General features: G+C 37.5%; 1 long non-coding RNA gene across 1 annotated transcript in view; it reads right to left on the bottom strand.

Moving 5' to 3' along the window:
* Positions 1 to 5863: 5863 nt before the first annotated feature.
* Positions 5864 to 24284, bottom strand: part of LOC146406169 (uncharacterized) — a 53172-nt gene continuing 34751 nt past the window's right edge. Inside the window, exon 6 of the long non-coding RNA XR_014807419.1 lies at positions 5864 to 5949. This is a non-coding gene — a long non-coding RNA (uncharacterized LOC146406169). The remainder of the gene's footprint in view (positions 5950 to 24284) is intronic.

Below are 24284 nucleotides of genomic sequence, written 5' to 3'. Positions count from 1 at the left end.
CGGAGCTGTAGCCGCCAGCCTACGCCAGAGCCACAGCAGCGCAGGATCCGAGCCACGTCTGTGACCTACACCACAGCTCACGGCAACGCCGGATCGTTAACCCACTGAGCAAGGCCAGGGATCGAACCCGCAACCTCACGGTTCCTAGTCAGATTCGTTAACCACTGCGCCACCACGGGAACTCCCAGAGGAATATTTCTAAACCATAGCTCTGATCATTTCATCTCATGTTAAAACCACAACAGAATGATAGTTTCCCATGGCTCAAAAAATAATATCTGAGTTTGTTAGCAGAACAGTCCTTTCTAAACTGTATTTGCCCTTCCCTTCGCCAACCTCAAATTCCAGTTGTAAAAAAAAAAAAAAAAAAAAAAAAGTTTGAAGAACTTTTTCATTCAGTTCAACTGAAATAAATCATGAAGTTTAAAAATGTAAAAGGAAAGTTTATTAAAAAAAAAACATGAAAAAAGACTTTATTTGTGGGTGGGTACATGTTCCCTGACAACTTGTAAATGTTCTAAGTTTTAACATTATGTAAGTTCTTGGAAGCAGAGAGTGGCCACATCAGCTATGGGAGATGAAAAGTTCAGGACACGTGGCCATGGGGTATGGTGAACAGATGGACAGGGTTGGGATGGAGGATCCCACTCTAGATTTTTTTCAGCCAGTTATAGACAAGAAGACAAACTAATTTATTTACTGAACAGGAGCAAACTACTAGTAAATGGATACAGATGAACAGAGATTCTAGCACAAGGCACGTGAGACAAATAAAACAAAGATTAGAGCAAACATTTCTGGAATACTCAGTTTTGCTTGTTTGGAACCACAGAGGAACACAGTTCCAGATGGACCTGGGCAAGGATGTCTGAGCCACCCTTAGAGGTCCAGACACCCTTGACAAGGGGAAAAGGGGAGTCTTGATTAACTAGCTTGAAGCTGCTTTGTTTTATAAACATACTGCTGCCTGTACAGTACTTTGCTGGAAAATGGAAAAAGCTTTCTGTCACTCTACAGCTTTGTGAACGGAATAAACTACATGGATTTTGCAAATTAGGTAACAAAAACTGCAGACTTTGGTTGGGTTTGGGTCAAATTGTTTAGCTAAACTTTCCACTTTTCTCTGTACTTATGCCAAAGGTAATTTTAGGTTCAGTTTACAAATTATAATAAATTCTGGATTTGTAGGGTCCAAATTTAAAATGTTTCACTATGAAAGGATGCATATTAATTAAAGATAAATAGAGCCAAAAGAAGTAAGGTTAGGACATGAAACAGAGCTGTGAAGAAAAAACAAAGCTTTTGTTATAGGAAGGAACTGCTGAAGTTTATTCTCTGTGGTTATTGTCCCTTCTCTTACCTGACAGAATCAATGCAATTGCAAAATTTCTGCTGCTGTTGCTGAAGAAAACCTCCATAGTTACACTAAATTTTATCATGTCTCCCCCAAATTGCCAAGGGTGTTATTGAATGCAGGGATAAAAAATCTATATAAATCAGAGAAGACTTAACATATTTAATGTCTTCAGGGCCATTTCTAAAAGACCAAATCACATGGGATATTTTTGCTTACAAATAGTCATTAGGAAGTATGTAAAACCATTTTACTATGATATATCTGAAATCTCAGCCTTCATCAAGGTATAAATTTTCTAAATCTTTAGCATTTGACCTCAAGACTCTCTAATAATCAGTAATACCAATGCTTTTCATTTTTTCAGATTAACGCTGCAATTAGAGCATTTCTGATTTTAAATGATGGATAATGATAATATTGCACAATTTAGCTAAGTAAATCCTGCACAAAGCAACTTTTCTTACATATGTTTTCCTCACATATATGAGGCACTGTAGTATGGCAGTAGGGAGCAGGGGTTCTGGAGTCAGATTATTTAAATTTATGTACCAGCTCTACTGCTTATCGGCTGTGTGACACTGAGCAAATATTTACTGTGTGCCTCAGTTTTCTTATCTGTAAAACAGAGATAATGATAGTATTTACAGCTCATAGGCTATTGCATTGAAAAAGATAAAATCTAAACTTCAACATTATCAGTATATCACTATTATTAGCTATTCTCCTTATAGCCATAAATGTTTATATATATCACATAGTCATTAATAATTTTTGCAACAAAGATTATGAACTTACCCTGAAATACACAGTCAGATATTTTGAGCACAACATAATTATACAAACAGAATTTGATGTTATTTTTTTCTTTAAAATATATAGGCAAATACAGCAGACTACATGTCACTCAGGTGGCATTATAATATTAGTTTTAAAATAGTGTTTAATGCAACTTTTAGAAATTATAACTATTACATCCAGATGAGCAAGACTTTGGCTAAAATTAAGTCTATCAAATCATTTAGTATCTTGTAGCTTATATATAATCTCCTGTTCAACTGTTCAGATGTCTAGGTCGTCATGAACCTTTTCAACAGGAGAGTGTTTTCTGTTAATACGAGATATATATTTTTAGATCTTTTCTATTAAACATGTTATCATTATTACTTTATTAAGTATAGCCAAAATAAAATTCTTCCTGGATTCCAAAGGAGTTGATATTTGAATACAAATGCATAGCAGGGATATATGCTGAACATAATTCTGAGGGGGATGTTTATGATTAAGTGCACATAGAAGAGAAGAAAACAAAACTTTCAGTCAATAGTGCCTTATTTTCTGGCTACAGTTTGTGAAACTTGATAGTGAATGAACAGAGTAACAAAAAATGGAACTGTTTATGAATCATTTCAAATGGAAAAAGTGCAATATTTTATCTTTCAGATAGAAGAGTGATTTCAGTATTTTTTCCAAAAGAGTTAAAATAGGAATTTGACCATTCTGAGTCAAGGTGTCAAGAATAAAATTTCATCCATTCATTCAACAGATATTTATGTGATATGCTGGGAATATAAAGACACAAAGATATGAACTTTCCCTCAAAAATATTAGAATCTAATAGTGGGAGATAAACGTGAAAACAGATTAGTACGATAATGTTCACTAAGTAAAACACAATACATTAAAATAAGGCAGTTAAGAGAGAGATCAAAATACTGGAGAAATGAACTTTCACAGATCACAATATTTTTCTAAACTGTATTGTTTTACCTCTGGGTAAGGGGCATAGTGTATGAAATTATCTAAAAAGCGATATTTTTTAATTTTTAAAAAGAGAAATTTATATATTTATTTTGAAAAAAAGGAGGGAATAGAGTTTTAAAAGGATGATTTATAGTTACAGTGAAAAGAACATGAAGCTGAGAGTTGAAAGGACTGGGTTTAGATGCTGGCTCTTCCAATTATCAGTCTAGTTATCAGGACCAGTTTAGATGCCGGTCCAATGAACAGTCTTTTCCTTTTATTGGCACCTTTTGTGTCGAGTTTAATATAGAGACAATTGATTTATTTCTGAACTCTGATTTGTTCCACTTATCTTTCTGTCTATTCTCATCCCAATACTATACTCTTTTAATTATTACAGACATACAATAAGTATTAATATCTAGTAGAACAAATCCTCCTACTTTTATTCTCCTATTCAACAGTATCTTGCCTGTACCTGGTCCTCTGAATTTTGATATATATTTTTTAGAATATTTTTAAGTTCCTTTCTCTCTCTCCCTCTCATATAAACATACACATCCAAACACCCACACACTGAAGTATAGGTATAAGCCTACTTGGATTTTTATTATGACTTCATTGAACCCAAAGCTCAGTTTCAAGTACATTAACATTTTACCATGCTGTGTCTTCCAATATGTGAATGCTGCATAGACTTGCATTTATTTGTTTTTTATGTCTCTCAGGAATGCTTTTTTTCACATTTAAATATTTATTCCTAGATCTTAAATAGGTTTTGATACTATTATACTTTTTTTTTTTTTCAGTTTTGGTTTCTATTGTTACCTGCCATAGAACTGTAATATTCTTCCTTTTGGGATTTTGTACATATACACAATCATATCAAATAACAACAGTTTTGTTTTTTTCTTTTAATTGTTTTCCTTTCTATCATGATTAGGACCTCCAGTACAAGGTTAAGTAGAAGTGGTGATAATTCTCATACTTGTCTTATTTCTGGTCTCAGAAGGAAGGTTTTCAACATTTCTATGGGGTCTGCTACTGGTGTTTTATAGATATCCTCTATTAGATTAAAGAAATTCTATTCTTCATTTGCCAGAAGGTATATTTTAATCATAAACAAATGCTGACTTTAATCAACTGCTATTCTAATAAGATGATCATATAGGTTGTTTTTCCCCTATATTCTACTTTTCTCCCTTTATTCTGTTAATGTGGTAAATTTTACTGATTAGTTTTCTAATGTAAAACTTAACATTGTATAATTACAACAAACAACTTATTTGTGACATATTATTGTTTGTACATGTTTGGTTAGATGATATTAAGAATTTTGGTGAATATGTTTCTGATTGAGATCCCCTAGAAATTTTTTCTTCATAATTTCCTGTTCATGTTCTGATATCAAGTTTATAAATTAAGTTGGAGGAGTTCCCTGGTGACACAGTGGATTAAGGACCTGGTGCTGTCACTGCTGTGGCGCAGGTCAGTCCCTGGCCCCAGAATTTCTGTATGCTGCAGGCGCAGTCAAAGGGAAAAAAATAAAAAGATGAAGCTATCAAGTTTTTAAAAATTAAAAATTAAATTGTTTCCTGTTTGTCTGTTTTTTCTATTCTCTGAAAAAGCATAAAGATTTTAATTTCTTAAATATCTGCTGAGTTAGCACAGCAGAAACAAATCTGACTAGTATCCATGAGGATGCAGGTTAGATCCCTGGTTTCGCTCCGTGCTTTGGGGATCCGGCATTGTGGTGAGCTGTCGTGTAGGTTGCAGATGCAGCTCGGATCCTGTGCTGCTTTGGCTGTCGTGTAGGCCAGCAGCTGTAGCTTTAATTCTACCCCTAGCCTGGGAACTTCCATATGCTGAGGTTGTGGCCCTAAAAAACTATATATATACTGAACCTATACTGGAAGGTTTTAAATTAGATATATATTTACTTGTTATGCAATATTCCTAATTTCTATTTCTTCATGTCAAAATTTCAATAGGCTATATTTTTGGTGTTTTTTTCATCCTACTAAGCTTATACAAACTAGTTAAGACATGAAGCATACAGTTGTTAAAAATATAATTATTACCAAAATCTATAGTGCATGAGAGCTGTACCTATTTCTTGGTCATTAAAAGTTTGCCTTATTAAAATGAACTGCTATAATTTTCTTTCTTTTTTTCTCTTTTTAAGGCTGCACCTGCAGCATATAGAAGTTCCCATGCTAGAGGCCGAAATTGAGCTGTAGCTGCTGGTCTATGCCACAGCCACAGCAACGCCAGATTTGAGCCACATATGCAACCTACATGACACCTTGCAGCAATGCCAGATTCTTAACCCACTGAGTGAGGCCAGGGATCAAACCTGCATCCTTATGGATACTGGTTGGGTTCTTAACCCACTGAGCCACAACGGGAACTCTGTGGTAAAATTTTCAAAAGTATAGCTGTGGTACTAAAAAGACTGAGAATGTGCTTTATCTGTTCTGAGTTAAAATTAAAAGATAGATGCACTGGCACACCTAGTGTATTTATTTGACACCGTAGAGAGACCATTTTAATATCCCTCATCCTATGTAAAAATGTTTTCAGTCATAATAAAAAACAAATAAAAATTATTATGTCCAGAAAAGAAATGCAGACTGACCTTTTTCATTTAGTACGTTTTATATAAATAATAATGCTAGTAAAAAAAACTAATAAATGCAAAGTTTTAATACTTTTTAAGTATATTCATGTGCTTTTTAGAAAAAGGAGAAAAATATTTATACTTACTTATTGGTCCCCATGCAGTTTCTGGCTTAGAGCCTTCACTTCTGCAGATTTGTCAATGGCTTTGTCAAAGTGATCGTCACATATTCCTGGTCAATAGAAGTGGTATGGCCTCACTCACAGTCGATTGAAGGACATTATTTTAATTTCCAATGTTTCTTTCCCATGAAGAAATAGATACATGAGTGGTTTGGAAAGTTTTAAAGTAAAGATAAGTTTATCAGAGATTCTTAAAAACCCCATTTCATAGTAAATTCCAGAAATTGCAATTGTGTCCATGTCTTGGTTTTTTTGGATCAGCTCTAGCACCTTTCAAATGTTTCTGCAGGGAAACAATTTTCATTAAAATACCTTAACCAGAGAATTCATCATAAATGTCTGTTATATTCAGTAAAAGTCTCCAAATCTTATAATGGTTATGAATTATTTGAATGTGCCTCAGGATCAGTTTATGTCTCTAACCCCTGTGGTACTATGTAATCCTGTGTTTAAACATAGATTCAAAATAAACAGTTATAGCACAGTGATTATGAAAATGAAAAAAGCAGCACTTGACTGCTTATTCTTGAAATAAACATGGACAGCTGAGTTCATGTCCAGAGGAGAATACAGTGTTTGCTAAAGAACAAGTAACCAAAAAATAGTCATTTTTGGCTTAGATATATATTATTAAATTTCAGTAATGGCAAATGTTACTTAGAACTTTGACCAACAATTATTTTTCTCAGAGAGGAACAGTATCATTGGCATTGCTTAGAACTGTCAGTGCATAGTGGTAATAAAAAGACTACCTTATTATTATCAATTTTATTTTATCCCTTTAAAATTTTCTACATACACAGTGGGAAAATAAAAAAATAAAATAAAATAAAAAAAAATTTCTACATACAAAGCACTCCTTTATTACCTATATTAGGGACAGAGCACTCCTACTTTCCCATCCTTGATACACCACAGGCTGGATGAGAAAAATAATGAGGAAAACCGACAAGAAACATTCATTTCCTTTTAACTAGCAGGTCAAATATCTTTTAGAATTAAGAGGTTCCAAGTAATTATGAGAATACTAGAGTGGCCTGTTGACTTATTTTGGAAATATTCAAAAAATACAAGTTATATTTGTTCCTTCATTAGGCTTTATTAATTAATTAATTAATTTATTTATTTATTTATTTATTTATTGGCTGCACCCATGGCGTGTGGAAGTTCCTGGGCCAGGGATCGGACCCACACCACAGTTGCAGCCTATGCCGCAGCTGTGTCAATGCCAGATCCTTAACCTTCTGCACCACAAGGGGACCTTCCATTAGGCTTGTTTAAATCATTACATTGTGCCACAAGTTCTTATCTGCTGTCACTGACAAGGGAGTAACAAAACTTACTCTGATATAATAGGGTGGATAACCAACTGATATACCAAGAATAAAAATTCTGGTACGGCAACAAACTTCTAAAGTACATTTGAGGTATTTCCAGGCCTTATCTGCCACTTTTAGCACCGTATTACAAACTGAAAGGAGGTAAAATTATTCTGCTCAATATATGCATATCCTCTTGGATCCAGAATATTTAACTAAAGACAAGAGAATCATAACGTGAAACTCAATAGGCTGCAACAAACATTAAGTTGCTAGTTCATGGTTCAAAGAAGAAAAAAAATAACTTAAGATATGGTGAAATACCAACATCCTAAGAATGTACTATTGCACAAATTATAATAAGTAAAATGACTGGAAAAACTGCATTAATCATTTTGTAATCAGAGTTTAACCAAAATGACTACATTTTTCATACTGTCCATGTTTTACTGACAAATTTTCTTGATAGAACTAAACTATGTCTTTCTTCATAGTCACAAAATAAATAGAAGAAATGCCCATTTCGTGCTTCCTGTTTGGTTCTGTTAATGGACAAATGTTCCCTCCTGCTGTAGCAATTGAGGATGTTTGTATTCTTGACCCCTCCACAGGGAAGCAGGAAAGAATCTGAACTCTGATGACTTGCTGTACTTCTGGCTTTGATGTGCTCCTCTGGCCTCTGTGGAGGAGGAATAGACCTGAGCTTCTATTAAAAGCAGCGAAAATGCCAATCAAGAGTCTGACTTCAGCAGTTTTGTCTCTAAGCTTCTTGTATAAGAACATAATTTTTTTAAATTGTTATTTGGCTTTTTTAATTAACACTGGCATGTGCATTTAACAAATCACAATTAAGAATGTTTCACTTTCAAAGTGGAAATATCTTGATATTATTTTATTTAAAACATTTTTAAAGTTAATTTACAAAGTTCTGTCAATTCCTGCTGTAGAACAAAGTGACCCAGTCATATATATACCCAGTCATATATATATGCATTCTTTTTCTCATATTATCTTCTATCATGTTCTATCACAAGTGATTGGATATAGTTCCCTGTGCTGTATAGCAGGATCTCATTGCTTATCCACTCTAAACGTAATAGTTTGCATCTACTAATCCCAAACTCCTGGCCCGTCCCACTCGCTCGTTCCCCTTCCCCTTTGGCAACCACAAGTCTGAAGAACAATTTCTTAGTAACACACATAATGGTTTCAACTGTCTTCAAAATTAGACAGATAAAATACACAATAAAGCATTTTCTAAAAAGTGTGTAAAATGGCCAATGAAGTAGGAAACATAACACCAATAATGGGCCCATCAATAATAAACAGAAATATTTACTGGGAAGATTTTGGAATCAGGTATTATGAGAATGCTTTAAAGTTCTAAATACCCTGTAATCTCAATGGGCACAAGCTATGGTTCTTCCAGAAAAACATCTGATGATAAAAATCCATCCTCCTCCAATTCTACCTTTTCTGGAACTCCAACAACATACAAGATAATTCAGGGTCAGTTATGATCTCCCCAGGTCACATTTGGAAGCCTCTTTCTTATTCGTTTCATCTTGTAATGGAAGAAGGGGAGAAATCCATGAAACATTTAATTTTCTACTAGGAAATAATCTCATTAATTTTTGCTCTTACTCACTACTTCCCCCATTTAGATTTAGATATTTTTTACTTTTCTTTCCATGAAGTATTCATCCTAATTCATACTCTATAGCTCAGCAGTAAATTTTATGGAGCACCCACTATCTTTATATTTAACAAGTGAAGAAAGAATGCAACATTTTCCTTGGCCAAGCAAGAAAGACTGTATTACAGAGTATAACTGTGGTGAGTCAGGATTTGGCTACCTTAGCATCAGCCAATAGAGAGCCAGGCTGCCACAGCACTGGATGAAAGTACACAGCAGTGAGCGGTACAGGCGGTCAAACGGTGTTACGTTGGCATCATTTAAATATTATCAACAAGATCTAAAGAGGTATGATTATCACAATAAGTTCCAAAATATTTCATCACTCTTGGCACAAGTAGCTCCTAAGATATTTTGAACATAAAGGGTTTTCTTTCTAAGAAAGAGCTGAAGGGCACCTCTGTCTCAGATTTTCCTTTCCTTTCTTGCTCCCTAAGCTTATGCTCCTCTCTCCTCTGAGCTCCTCCAGGATGAGGACTCTCCCTCAGTTATTACAGAATGGGCCAGGAAAATATCTGAATGGATGCTGTAAGTGAGACAACATATTATAAATGGGTTGGGGATTTAAGAAGGCAGAATTGTAAAATACAGAGCAGTGGTCTTTACATCAAGGCAGAGGAAAATTATACAACACACACTGAGCATCACAGTGTGATAAAACAGAAGTTGTATAAACACCTTAACTTGCAAGAGCCTACCTACCTCCCCATTTCAACACAGGGCATTAGGTTTCATGAAAAATGATGAAAGGGGCAAGAAATTTGAGGAATAAGGCAAGGTAGAAAGTACAAATTATTTAATATAATTTATCTAATAAAACAAGAGAGCCCCCATATGTTTACAATTAAGTCTGCCTCTTGAACCAAAGGGCTGATGGGACTTTGGAGGTAACTTATTACAGCAGTCTTTATCCAGAAGTGCACATCAAACTTGTGATGGACATTTTCAAAAATAAGCCTGACCCCACTCCAAACCTGCTGAAACAACATGTAAAAGTAAGGCCTTGGGGAGTTCCCATCATGGCTCAGCGGTTAATGAATCTGACTAGCATCCATGAGGATGCAGGTTCAATCCCTGGCTTTGCTCAGTAGGTTAAGGATCTGACATTGCCATGAGCTGTGGTGTAGGTCACAGATACAGCTCTGACCTTGCATTGCTGTGGCTGTGGTGTAGGCTGGTTGCTTACAACTCTAATTCGACCCCTAGCCTGTGAACCTCCAAATGCCGTGGGTGCAGCCGTAAAAAGCAAAATAAATAAATAAATAAAAGTGAGGCCTTGGGACTTCACAAAATTCAGTCAACTAGTAGCCTCACTCTTTTGGGTTTTCCTTTTGCAGGAAACCCACCTCGTTGCAGTGACTTGTGGGTTTCTGCACCTTGGTATCTAAAAGACCCCTCCGGATGCCACCAAACATGATCCTGGGATAGTAAACACCTAATCCTAGACTTTCAGGTGACTGACCACCTCTAGGAGGGTTTTTCCCCATCCTGGAAAGACCACTTGAACTCTGCTGCTTCCAAAACCATTTAACACAGGAATAGGTATAGTGTGTCCCTTCTTAGTCACCAATTGTCATGCAAAGGGGTCATGAGCACTCATTGTCAGTGCCTCATGGTGCAAATATGAAATGGAATAAATTAAAGAGAAAGTTTAAAGCAGACCAGTAGGAGAGTACACACAATCACCTGAGCCTTCATTACTCATAATTTAGGCCAAGCAGATAAGGACAACGTGTACCTTCAGAAGGATGATATCCTGCCCCAGTAATACTACACCAATTGATTGGGATGGGCTGAGGTAGGGGCACTACATATCTATGCACTGGAAGGACACAGTCAAATTATCAGCCTATTCTTTCCTTGGGCTGACTCAGGCTAACTCAGCTAAAATTGGAGGGGAGAGGCAATTGGGTTTGTCTACCATTGGAGTCCAGTAAAGCCAGGCTCTCTCTGTGCTTTATATATGTATATCATTGCACACAATCTTCAAACTTCAGAACAATCTTATGAAGTTTCCAAAGCTACATAGCCTGAAACTACACTCTTCTTCCAAGTCTGCCATGATTTCCCTGCTCTTTTGGCTAACAAAGACCTGAAATTCACAGAGTCAATTCAAACATCTCTCAGGGGTGGAGCTGGGATTACAGCCTGCATTTGACTCCCAAATTCATATTCTTGCAACACCAACTCCCAGCAAGTTACTTGCTTCCAACTCTAAAAGGAGACTATAGAAAACAGACAAAATATCTTTATTTACTGAATCATGCCTACTTTTGCATGTTACCTTGAAGGCAGGCCAAAAACTAAGGAAAACCTTCCCACTTGCCATTGGCAAGATGGTTAATAATATATAAATAAAGTTACATCAAAGTGATGATAGAATTAGTAGGAAAGGTCAGTAGCAAACACGGCTTTGGGACCTGTGTTTCCTGTGTCTAAGCATAAAGGAAACCCCTTTGAGAGTTGGAGGTGAGGAGTGAGAGGAGGATCTACTGACCGAAAGTTTCTATATAGGGGAATGTTTTCTGGGGAGTCAGAGACAGAGAAAAAGTCAGTATTAAACTGAGACATGAAGATGGAGTAGGATTTAGCTACTATATGGAAAGGTGGGGACTAACCATCAAGTAAAAAGGCCTGTGAACAGAAGAGAGAAGGACATTTTCAAGAAGCTAGGGGTTGGAGTTCCTGTGTGGCTCAGCAAGTTAAGAACTTGACATAGGGTCAGTGAGGATGCAGGTTTGATCCTTGTCCTCACTCAGTGGATTAAGGATACAGTCTGGCTGCAAGCTGCAATGTAGGTTGAAGATGTGGCTTGGATCTAGTGTTGCTGTGGCTGTGACATAGGCCTGTGGCTGCAGCTCCGATTCAACCCCTAGCCTGGGAACTTCCATATGTTACAAGTGCTGCCCTAAAAAGGAAAAAAAAAAAAAAAAAAAAAATTGAAAAAAGCTAGGCATTTACCAACATGTTTGGAGTAAAGAATGTGAAGGAGAAAGAATCAAAAGTTGAGGCTGAGAAGATGAGTAAGCAAATCAGACAGAGCCTTACAGGCCAAGTTCGAGGTACTGCATATACTCTAAGGGCCACAAGAAAGCATTGTAGGATTTTAAGTAAGACCAGGATATGATCAGGTTCACAATTCACATTCTCCATTTTCCTCTATTTGCTGTCAGGGGCACTTACCCTAATAAATTCCTTGCACATTTAATCCTGAACTGGCCTCTGCTTTTTGTATAATTCATACTAAAATGAACTCACAGAATTTTTAGAAGTAAATGAGTTAAAATATAGTACTTTTTTATTTTTAAAGAAGCCCCATCAATTTCACAGGCATCTGTTAAACACACTGTAATTAGTTTTAGGATTAGGAAGTTATCTACAGCACAACCAAATACCAATCTTCCTGAGCTAGATGTTATTCCAGGTCATTCAGCATTGTATTCTATTGCACTGTTGTGGTAAAGATTATATGACACTTGAAGGGATAATGTTTCATCAAAAAAGTACTTTTTAAAAGTTCTGTGTGGTTCGTTAATTAAAAGTTGTGCAAGAAACAATTTCTTAAGTCTAGCTTCAGAGGAGAATTATACTGTCCACTTATTGTTAGACACATATATCTGAAATGGAAGTATAATCCTCAAATTATTAATTACTATTTAATAAAAAAAGACAACATTTTCTATCAGAACATTCCTTATCATTGTTATTTTTCTTATTGGGACATTAGAGTAGTAATTTCATTTCTTTGCTGGTGAAAGCTTATTGAATTCCTTGTAGACAAGACATATATTCTTTTTTTTTTTTTCCCACTGTACAGCAAGGGGGTCAGGTTATCCTTACATGTATACATTACAATTACATTTTTCCCCCACCCTTTCTTCTGTTGCAACATGAGTATCTAGACAAAGTTCTCCACGCTATTCAGCAGGATCTCCTTGTAAATCTATTCTAAGTTGTGTCTGATAAGCCCAAGCTCCCGATCCCTCCCACTCCCTCCCCCTCCCATCAGGCAGCCACAAGTCTCTTCTCCAAGTCCATGATTTTCTTTTCTGAGGAGATGTTCATTTGTGCTGGATATTAGATTCCAGTTATAAGTGATATCATATGGTATTTGTCTTTGTCTTTCTGGCTCATTTCACTCAGGATGAGATTCTCTAGTTCCATCCATGTTGCTGCAAATGGCATTATGTCATCCTTTTTTATGGCTGAGTAGTATTCCATTGTGTATATATACCACTTCTTCCGAATCCAATCATCTGTCGATGGACATTTGGGTTGTTTCCATGTCCTGGCTATTGTGAATAGTGCTGCAATGAACATGCGGGTGCATGTGTCTCTTTTAAGTAGAGCTTTGTCCGGATAGATGCCCAAGAGTGGGATTGCGGGGTCATATGGAAGTTCTATGTATAGATTTCTAAGGTATCTCCAAACTGTTGTCCATAGTGGCTGTACCAGTTTACATTCCCACCAACAGTGCAGGAGGGTTCCCTTTTCTCCACAGCCCCTCCAGCACTTGTTATTTGTGGATTTATTAATGATGGCCATTCTGACTGGTGTGAGGTGGTATCTCATGGTAGTTTTGATTTGCATTTCTCTTATAATCAGCGATGTTGAGCATTTTTTCATGTGTTTGTTGGCCATCTGTATATCTTCTTTGGAGAAATGTCTATTCAGGTCTTTTGCCCATTTTTCCATTGATTGATTGGTTTTGTTGCTGTTGGGTTGTATAAGTTGTTTATATATTCTAGAGATTAAGCCCTTGTCAGTTGCATCATTTGAAACTGTTTTCTCCCATTCTGTAAGTTGTCTTTTTGTTTTCTTTTGGTTTTCCTTTGCTGTGCAAAAGCTTTTCAGTTTGATGAGGTCCCATGGGTTTATTTTTGCTCTAATTTCTATTGCTTTGGGAGACGGACCTGAGAAAATATTCATGAGGTTGATGTCAGAGAGTGTTTTGCCTATGTTTTCTTCTAGGAGTTTGATGGTGTCCTGTCGTATATTTAAGTCTTTCAGCCATTTGGAGTTTATTTTTGTGCATGGTGTGAGGGTGTGTTCTAGTTTCATTGCTTTGCATGCAGCTGTTCAGGTTTCACAGCAATGCTTGCTGAATAGACTTTCTTTTTCCCATTTTATGTTCTTGCCTCCCTTGTCAAAGATTAATTGACCATAGGTGTCAGGGTTTATTTCCGGATTCTCTATTCTGTTCCATTGGTCAAGACATATATTCTATATAATAAGGCATTTAGGAAGAGGGTTAAATCATTGATATAAAATCTACACTGATTTTAAATCAGATAGATCATTATCAGTTAATTATAAGCCTACAGAAGTTCTCATTGTGCCACAGTGGAAAAGAATCCGACTAGTATTCATGAGGATATGGGTTCAATCCCTGACCTAGCTCAGTGGGTCGGGGATCTGGTATTGCCATAAGCTGTGGTGTAGGCCACAGACTCAGACTCAGATCCTACATTGCTGTGGCTCTGGCCTAGGCTAGCAACTATAGCTCCGATTCTACCCCTAGCCTGGGAACTTCTATATGCCATGAGTGCGACCCCAAAAACAAACAAACAAACAAGCAAAAAAGGTCAGTTCAACTAGTTTTAGGCCTAGTTGGAAAGTCTTTATAGAAAGATCCATGAACTTAACCATGAACCCAACTATGAGCCAGATAATGAACCTAACTCAGCAGCAGGCTTTGGTCCTACTATCTTTCCTTTGACCTTCTGTTTTCCAGACTCCTTTCAATTTGAACTCCTTTCAGAATAAATTACAAAGATTTATAAAATTAAGAGATTTACTGGGATGAACTTTAAGCATTGATTCTCAACTTCAGATGTAATTAAGTCCATCTGGAATTTTAGGACACAAAGTAGTGACTCCAGACCCACTAGAAGAGAATGAGAGTATTTAATAGGGAGTAGTGAGGAGCAGCAGGCATCAGTATTTTTTAAAGCACCATATGTAAGTGTGATATGAAACCAGCATAAAGAGATACGGCTTTGGAAGCTATCAATTATCTAATTTTATGCAGTATAACATAGTGCTTTAGGGTATGGGTTTTAGAGATAACAGCCTGGGATTAATTCCTAACTCAGTCCCTTTACCAGTTTCTTGAGCATCAATACATTACTGAATGTCTCTGTACCTCATTTATTCAATATCCAATGTATATCTCTTGAGTGTCAGGCTCTGTTCTAGAGGTATGCCAGTGAACAAAACAGACAGAAATGCCCACCCTGTGACGTATACAAGGTCACTTTGACAGAAGAGAGGAATTGAGAGACTATGTGAAGATTAAACAGATTTTATATGTAAGGTGCATGGAACAGTGCCTGGCCCCAAATATTCAGTCAATGCTACCTGCCATTTCCTTAGTCTATCCCTGAGGAAACTGATATCCAGAGAGGTGACAGAATCTGCCCAAGTAACTAAGAGAGGAGGCAAATCACGCTCCAGTCTACTCTCCCCTCCGCACTTCGCTCAACTCACTCCTACAAGAATTTCAGGCTGGGGCTGAAAGACAGATGCTAAAACAGTGGGGCCACAGCCTGCCTCTTGACAGAGATTCCTTTGCCTAATGGGAGTTCTTGCTGGTGCTATACATCAGAAGCAAATATTGCTAAAGGCAACTTTTATTTGGCATCCCTGAGGACATGGATAAGGTAAAGAGCTAAAGGAACTCACCTTGCTCATAGCTCCAGCCAATTCTTTAACCATCTTTATATTATAACAGCCATATAAGAGGCTATCTACTGTTTTCCATTTATGTCATGAATTGGTAAAGAATTGGCTAAGGAAAAATGTAAAAGGAAATTATAAAATATATTTTTGATACAATTTAATATAACAGTAATAATATCTCCCTCAAATAAAACAGCACTATCTTGTGAATAAAGCAAATCTGATTATGTTCCCAAATGTATGTATGTATGTATGTATGTATGTATTTATTTTTCTTTTGGCCCTGGCATGCAGCAGCTTGATGTGGGAGCTCAGTTTCCAGACCATGGGCTGAATCCCAGCCACAGTGGTGAAAGTGCCTAGTCCTAACCGGTAGACCACCAGGGAACGCCCTCCCCAAATTTATTTATGCTAGAGCATTGTAAGAGTTAGATGGAGGAGTTCCCACTGTGGTGCAGTGATTTAATGATTGGGCTTGTCTTTGTAGTGGGGTGGGTTCTCTCCCTGGTCCAGTGCAGTGGGTTAAGGATCTGGTGTTGCTACAGCTATGGTGGAGGTCACAGCTGCCACTCAGATTAGATCCCTGGTCTGGAAACTTTCATATGCAACAGGTATGGTCAAAAAAGGAAGTGAAAGGGAAAGAAGGACAAAAAAAAAAAAAAAAAGAGTTAGATGGAACTTAGAAAATTTACAGGAGACCAGAAGTCAGGAAAGCAATGATTGAAGACATTTCCTTGAGAAAATCTATTATTGGAGTAACTTATCTGAGCCAAACTCATATGAAATTTCGCATTTTTCTTCTAACCTTTTATTAGAATGACTAATATTTGTTTGAGTTACAAGATAACTACAAAGATTGAAATCCATATGATGCGACTAGGCTCAAACTTGTTCACATGATCCTCCAGTCTTTAAAAAAATTGAATTCAAATTTAATTAGGAATTAAATTTGAGGTTGAGTAAAATAGGGAGGAGCGATCAATTTAAACATGTTGCAATCCATACTAGAATCTATTTTGAAAAACCTAATTTGTTCTGTTAGATGTCTGTCTTATGATAACGCAGCAAAAATTTTCTTTTATCCTTATCGTGAAAGCACATGAGCTGGAAAAGAAAAAAACAAAATGATCAATCTTGCTTTAGTATAAGAGATTACACTGACAGAAAAAACATGGGGCAAGGAAATCATCACAGCAGTGGCCGAGAGCCTTGAAAACAAAGATAAAGTGAGACAATGTAAACAGTAGGAAATTGTCTGTGCCTAGAAGGGTTAAAGTTTATGTGTGATTAATTTCTTTATGAATTTTCCCTCTGATTCAGGATATGAGTTAGCAAAATTATTGGGATAATGAGTCCTAAACCTGTTATCATAGTCAAGAGATAATAAATGACTATATGATAGGCATGTTCATGAAGTTAAATCCAAAAGAGAAGTTATACTATATAAGAAAGTGGTAACTAAATAATTTGATCAATATATACAGAAATTAATGTTTAACTAAGAGAGAAGGAGAAGGAAGCCTATTGAAGACTGAGGTTTTAAACCAGAAAGTGAAAACTCTGAATCTGTTGGTGATTTACTGTTTGTGGCTTGAATTGCTCAAACTCTGCTTGCAACTAATTTATAAAGGATTTATGTGCAAAGGGCATTTAAAGATGTTCATACATTTATGGGTGTTGTGTAAGCAATCATTATTACTAAACAACAAAAAGATATAGAGAGAGCTCTAATCAAATTTACCAAGTGTTCCATAAACACATTTAGAAGGCAATGAGATGGTTTAGACAGTTTGGGCTGTAGAAGTACAAACTATATACTATTTTTCTGGGGCTGACATACAAAGTACCATTAACTGGGTGGCTTAATACAATAAAATGTATTGTCTCACAATTCTGGAGGCTTAAAGTTCAAAATCAAAGTATTGGCAGGGCTCTGCTCCCTCCACAGCCTCCAGGGAGGATCTATTCTTACCGCTTCCAGCCCCTGGTAGCCCCAGATGTTCCCTGGCAGACAACTCCAATTTCTGCCTCTGTCTTCACATGGTTGTCTCTCCAGGAGGACACGAGTCATACTGGCTTAGAGGTCTACACTACTCCAGCATGACCTCATCTTAGTTAATTGTATCTGTAACACTCCACCTCCCTATAAGGTCACATTTTGGAGGTGCTAGGGTTTAGGACATCAACATATCTGTGTTTTGTTTTTTTTTAAAAAAAAAAAAAACACAATTCAATCCATAATAATTTGGACTGCTGTTTGGCTTACATCATCTGTCTACAGAAAAGAAAACAAAAGGTTAATGTACATAAACCAGAAAAATGTAAGGGAGTAAGTTTCTCCACTACAGGCTCTAAGGATTTATAGACTGGTATTCCAGTTCCCTCTTCCAGAGTAAACAATCTTATGGATGGCAATTGATTCCCTGTTAAGTCCTTATAGGTTTCTCTTCTCAGAGTCTCCCTCCTATACCTGGATCCTCCCACCAACCACTAATCATTCCTGCAGTACTTTTCTGAAATATTCCTTCTTCAGTTCTCCATAAAATCCCCTCTGCCCTTGAAGGACCAGCATATATCCCCTTCAGGAATGCTGATCTGACCAGTCACTGAGCCCCCAATGACTTAAGTTCCTCCAAACCCACACAGAGCTTGTGTCTGAATTATCAAACTGGGTACCATCTTACTGATATTTTTCAAAATGTATTTATGTAGTTAAAAAAACACACACCGCATACTTCAAAGCTGAAAATTAAAAAAAAAAAATTTTTTTTAAGTGTGCCCTAATCCCTGAACCCTGCATTCTCTGGATCCCCACATAGCACCTAACCCTCAGCTCAGTCACCTCTCCTGAAAAATCAAGGCTTGGACTAGATGACTTACAACGTCCCTTTTGGCCTGAAAATGCTAAAGTTCCTAACACAGAAGACTTTCAGAATGAGGGGCAGCATGTTGTGGTGGTTGATATACTCCAGAATCAAACAGAACCTGCTTTGAGAACTTTTTATCTCTTTTTATCTCATTTCTTATTTCTACCTTATTTCAGCCATGGTTCTCAACCCTGGGAGTGCAGCACCAAAAAAAGACTGTAAAGATCCCTGTCCTTATGGTTAGCCCATTCTTGCAGGAGAGACAAACAATTTTAAAATATATATCAACATATGAGTAAATAATATGCTTTTGAATGGTGATAACTATCATGCAGAGGAGTTCCCCTAGTGGCTCAGTGGAAACATATCTAACTAGCGTCAATGAGGATGCACGTTTGATCCCTGGCCTTGCTCAGTGGGTTAAGGATCCGGCGTTGCCATGAGCTGTGGTGCAGGCCAGCAGCTACAGCTCTGATTTGACACCTAGCCTGGAAACCTCCATATGCTGCTAGTGTGGCCCTAAAAAGACAAAAACAAAAAAACAAAAAAAAAAAACAAAAAACTATCATGCAGAAAAGTAAAGTAAAGCAGATTAATGAGTGAGGGGGTGTCTAAAAGATGTCTTAATCAGTGTGTTGGGGTACATCTCTGGGAAGTGCTGTTTGAGAGAGAGAGTGAAATGTTCTGGATAAGCATATTCCAGAAAGAAGAAGCAGCATGAGGCAAGAAAGAAGATGGTCAGACCAAAGGACTGCAACTTACCTTTTTCACTTTATTTTATTTATTTATTTATTTTATTTTATTTTATTTTATTTTATTTTATTTTATTTTATTTTATTTTTTTGGTCTTTTTGTCTTTTTTGGGCCGCACCCGTGGCATGTGGAAGCTCCCAGGCAAGGGGTCTAAGTGGACCTGTAGCTGCCAGCCTACACCACAGCCACAGCAACACCAGATCTGAGCTACGTCTGCGACCTACACCACAGCTCAAGGCAACGCCAGATTCTTAACCCACTGAGCGAGGCCAGGGATGGAACCCAGAACCTCACGGTTGCTAGTCAGATTTGTTTCCACTGTGCCATGACAGGAACTCCTCACTTTATTTTAGATAGAGAACATTGTGATATTTTCAACCTTTTATACTGGCTTTTATTCTATTATATGCATGTTCCTTGTTTTTTTTAATAGTCCTTTATTGATAAGCATTTGGGTTGCTGCCAATCCTTTGTCATTACAAGCAAAAAATTACAAACATGAAATTGTCAGCACAGGCTGCTGGAATTGAACAGACTCTGAGCTGGAAATATAGCTCTTTCTCTTTCTTTTCTTGTCTCTCTATTTCCACTACATTTTACTGACTCTTTTAGGCACTAGTAATAGAGCAGTGAATTAGAGGTCCAGGTTCCCTGCCGTTAGGATACTTACATTCTGATGGGAGAGAGACATTATGAAAATGAACATACACACAAAAAAGAAATGGTTTTGAATTGTGACAAATGATGTAAAGAAAATAAAGCAGGACAAGAAAACAGTAAATGGCAAGGCTGTGGGTTCCCTTTCATATATGTTGGTTAGGACAGCATTTGAGGAGGTGGTATTTGAGCAAGACATGAACCATGTGACAGTCCAGACATTAACAAGTCTGGGGAAAAGCATTCCAGACAGAGGAGCAGCAGGAGCAGCACATGCAAAGACCTGAGGCAAGAAAGGCTTGGCACACTGGAGGAACAGCCAGGAGACAGAATGGATGGTGCACATACAGTCAGAAGGAAGGAAACTGGAGCTGAGGCTGGAGGCACAGGCAGGGTGGGGCCAAAGGCCCTGCAGCCATAAAGGACTTTTTCATTTGTAATAAGTGTAATGGGAAGTCATGGGGAGGGGAATGTAAAAAAGAATTACACGTTCTGATTCATGTTTTGGAAAGCTCACTCTGGCAGTGTCTGGAAAGGAGACAATGAGGGGGATGACTAGAACTGGGACATGAGTCTCGCTGAAGTCTAGGCAAGAGTTGTTGGTTGTCTGTCTGTCTGTCTATCTATCTTCATCTGTAAATAGAGTGAGCTTTTTAAATACAGTGAGAAGTGTGCAGATCTGGGACCAAAACAATTTGTTAATAGACCAAGTGTCACTAGCACATAAAAGAGGGAAATGAAGAATGACTCCTAGGTTTTTGTTACAAGCAATTGGGTGAATGGTGGAGCCATAAATGGAGATCAGGAAAATTAGGGGAGCAGCCCAGTTGGAGGATATGGGTGGGGATACCAAGAAGAACATAGTTAAGAGTTAGAAACCTACTAGGCACTAGATGAAGATTTGGGGAAATGGCTGGATAGAGAAAGAGGACTCAACAGTGACCAAAAAACAAGTAAAAGGATTCTTTAGCCTACAGATGATTCATCAGTGCATTTAAAGCCATTTGAGTGGCTGAAGCAACCTAGGGAAGGGAGGGAGCATATACACAGGAGAGAAGAGGGCCAAGGCCAAGTGTGGAACCTTTCCATATTTAGAAACTAGGAAGAAAAGAAGTACTATACAAAAAAGATAAGAAATAACTACCTATAAAATAAGAGGGACAACTGGAGAATGTAGTATCCTGAAGCCACCTAAAAGTTACAGGACACAGATTTTTGAGTCTTGGCTTCCTTATCTGTAAAAAAAAGTACTTAGCTGTAAGAATTTTCAGGGATTGACTACACTTATATATGTAAAGTTCCTATTGAAAATCCTATCTATAATAAACATGTATACATGTATGTGTAGCTGGGTCACCATAATGTACAGAAGAAAATTGACAGAACCCTGTAAACCAGCTATAATGGAAAAAGTAAAAAATCATTATATAAAAAAAAATTCAATAGACTCTAGTAGTTGGAAAAATTTAGAATGTTGTTTATATGCACTACTATTGGGCTATTTTCCTATTAGAGTTAAGATAAGCAAAGATGAATGTGTTCATACATAATAAATATTATCTGAAGCCACAAAGTGCAATAGTAGGATTCACATAGAACAATAATCAATAGGTAATTTCATTTTAGTGTATTGTGTGTGTACTCAAATGACATATGTAATGACTGGAGAGATAGGATTAAGATGGCAGAATAGAAGGACTGGAGCTCAACCTCTCTTCTAAAAACAACAAAATTTACAACCAAATGCTGAGTAATCTTAAACCAAATGGACCAGAAACATTCAAAAAGATATCCTACTACAGAAGACAAAGAGGAGGCTACATCAAGAGGTAGGAGGGATGATTACGTGATATAAGCAACCCCATACCTCCCAGGCGGGAAGCCCCACAGACTGGAAAGTAACTGGTTCACAGATATTCACCTACACGAGTGAGAGTTCTGAGCCCCACATAAAACTCTCACATGTGGGGATCTGGCACTGGAAGAAAGAGCCCCTGGAGCATCTGGCATTGAAGGCCAGTGGGGCTTGTGCACAGGAGCTCCACAGGACCGGGGGAAAAGGAGACCCCATTCTTAAAAGGCACACACAGACTTTCACGTGCACCAGGTCCCAGGGCAAAGCAAAGTCTCCATGGGAATCTGGGTCAAACCTGACTGCAGTTCTTGGAGGACCTCCTGGGAAAACAGAGGTAAATGTGGCTTGTTGTGGGGTAAGGACACTGGAAGCAAAGCCCTTGGGAATATTCATCAGCATGCCTTTCTCTGGAGGTGGCCATTTGGGGAAAATATGGCCCCACCCACCAAAGCTGAGAAACCACAGGCCAAACAACAATCCAGGTGGGATCACAGCCCCACCACTCAGTAAACAGGCTGCCTAAAGAACCCCCAAGCACACAGCCGCCTTGAATCCATCCAGAAACAAAGCCCACCACCAGAGGGATTAGAATCAGCTCCACCTACCAGGAGGCAGGCATCAGCCCCTCCTATCAGGAAGCCTGCAGCAAGCCCCCCATACTGATTTCAGCCACAGGGGGCAGGCACCAGAAGTAAGAGAGGCTACAACTCTATTGTCTGTAAAAAGGTCACCACACCAAAAACCTATAAAAATGAAAAGACAGAGAACTGTAGTGCAGATGAGAGAGAAAGAAAAAAACCCCAGAAAAACAGTTAAGTGATCAGGAGCGTCTCAGCCTCCAGGAAAAAAACATTAGACTGCTAATTCTGAAGATGATGCAAGACATTGGAAATAAACTGGAGGCAAAGATGGATAACTTACAGGAAACACTGACCAAAGAGATACAAGATATAAAACTTAAACAAGACATACAAAATACAATAATGGAAATAATTCACTAGAAGCAGCTAACAGCAGAATACAAGAGGCAGAAGAACAAATAAGTGAGGTGGAGGACAGACTAGTGGAAATTATGGATGCGGAACAGAAAAGAGAAAAAAGATTGAAAACAAATGAAGAGAGTCTCAGAGAACTTTGGGACAATGATAAATGCACCAACATCCATATTATAGGGATGCCAGAAGGAGAAGAGAGAGAGAAAGCGACAAAAAAAAATATTTGAAGAGATAATAGTCAAAAACTTCCCTAACATGGGAAGGAACACTCACTCAAATCCAGGAAGTGCAATGGGTACCATATAAAATAAACCCAAGGAGGAACACTCCAAGACACATATTAACCAAACTGACCAAAATAAAGACAAAGAGAAAATCTTGAAAGCAGCTCGGGAAAAGAAACAAATAACATACAAGGGAACCCCAATACGGTTATTGGCAGATTTTTCAACAGAAACTCTGCAGGCCAGAAGGGAGTGGCATGATATACTCAATGCGATGAAAGTAAAAAACCTCCAACCAAGATTACTCTACCCAGCAAGGCTCTCATTCGGATTTGAAGGAGAAATCAAAAGCTTCACAGATAAGCAAAAGCTAAGAGAATTCAGCAACACTAAACCAACTTTACAACAAATACTAAGGGAACTTCTCTAGGCAGAAAATGCTGCAACAGGAAACAAAAATACTACAAATGACAAGGCTCACCAGTAAAGGCATATATTCGGTAAAGATATGAAATCATCTATGCACAATTATGTCACCAAAATCAGAAATCATGAGAATAGGTGGGTACAAATGCAGGACACTGGAGATGAACTTGCAATTAAGAGACCAACAATTTAAAACAATCTCATATATAGAGAGAGACCCTTATACCAAACCTTCAGAATAACTGCAAACCAAAAATCTATAATTGATATACAAACAAATGAGAAAAATCAACTCAAATACAACACTAAAGATAGTCATCAAACCACAAGAGGCGAGAACAAGAGAAGAAGGGAAGAAAAAAAGAGCAACAAAAACAAATCCAAAGCAATTAATAAAATGGAAATAAGAACATACATATCAATAATTACCTTAAATGTTAATGGACTAAATGCCCCAACCAAAAGACATAGACTGGCTGAATGGATACAAAAACAAGATCCATATATATGCAGTCCTCAAGAGACCCACTTCACTTCTAGGGACACATACAAATTGAGAGTGAGAGGATGGAAAAAAAAATATTCCATGCAAACAGGGATCAAAAGAAAGCTGGAGTAGCAATACTCATAACAGACAAAATAGATTTTAAAATGAAGAACATTTTAAGTGACAAGGAAGGTCACTACACAATGATCAAAGGATCAATCCAAGAAGAAGATATAACAATTTTAAATATCTACGCACCCAACATAGGTTCACCCCAATATATAAGGCAACTGCTAACAACCTTAAAAGGACAAATCGACAATAACACAATCATAGTGGGGGACTTTAACACCCCACTTACAGCAACGGACAGATCATCCAGACAGAAAATCAATAAGGAAAGACAGGCCCTGAATGAAGCGTCA

The sequence above is a fragment of the Sus scrofa genome, chromosome 1 (genome assembly GCF_054392235.1).
Source record: "Sus scrofa isolate SSC_HxYL_T2T_F1_AM1 chromosome 1, Sscrofa_HxYL_maternal_Yorkshire_Landrace_v2.0, whole genome shotgun sequence".
NCBI lineage: Eukaryota > Metazoa > Chordata > Mammalia > Artiodactyla > Suidae > Sus > Sus scrofa.
The sequence above is the reverse complement of the archived record's forward strand: the minus strand, read 5'-3'. Positions and strand labels throughout refer to the sequence as shown.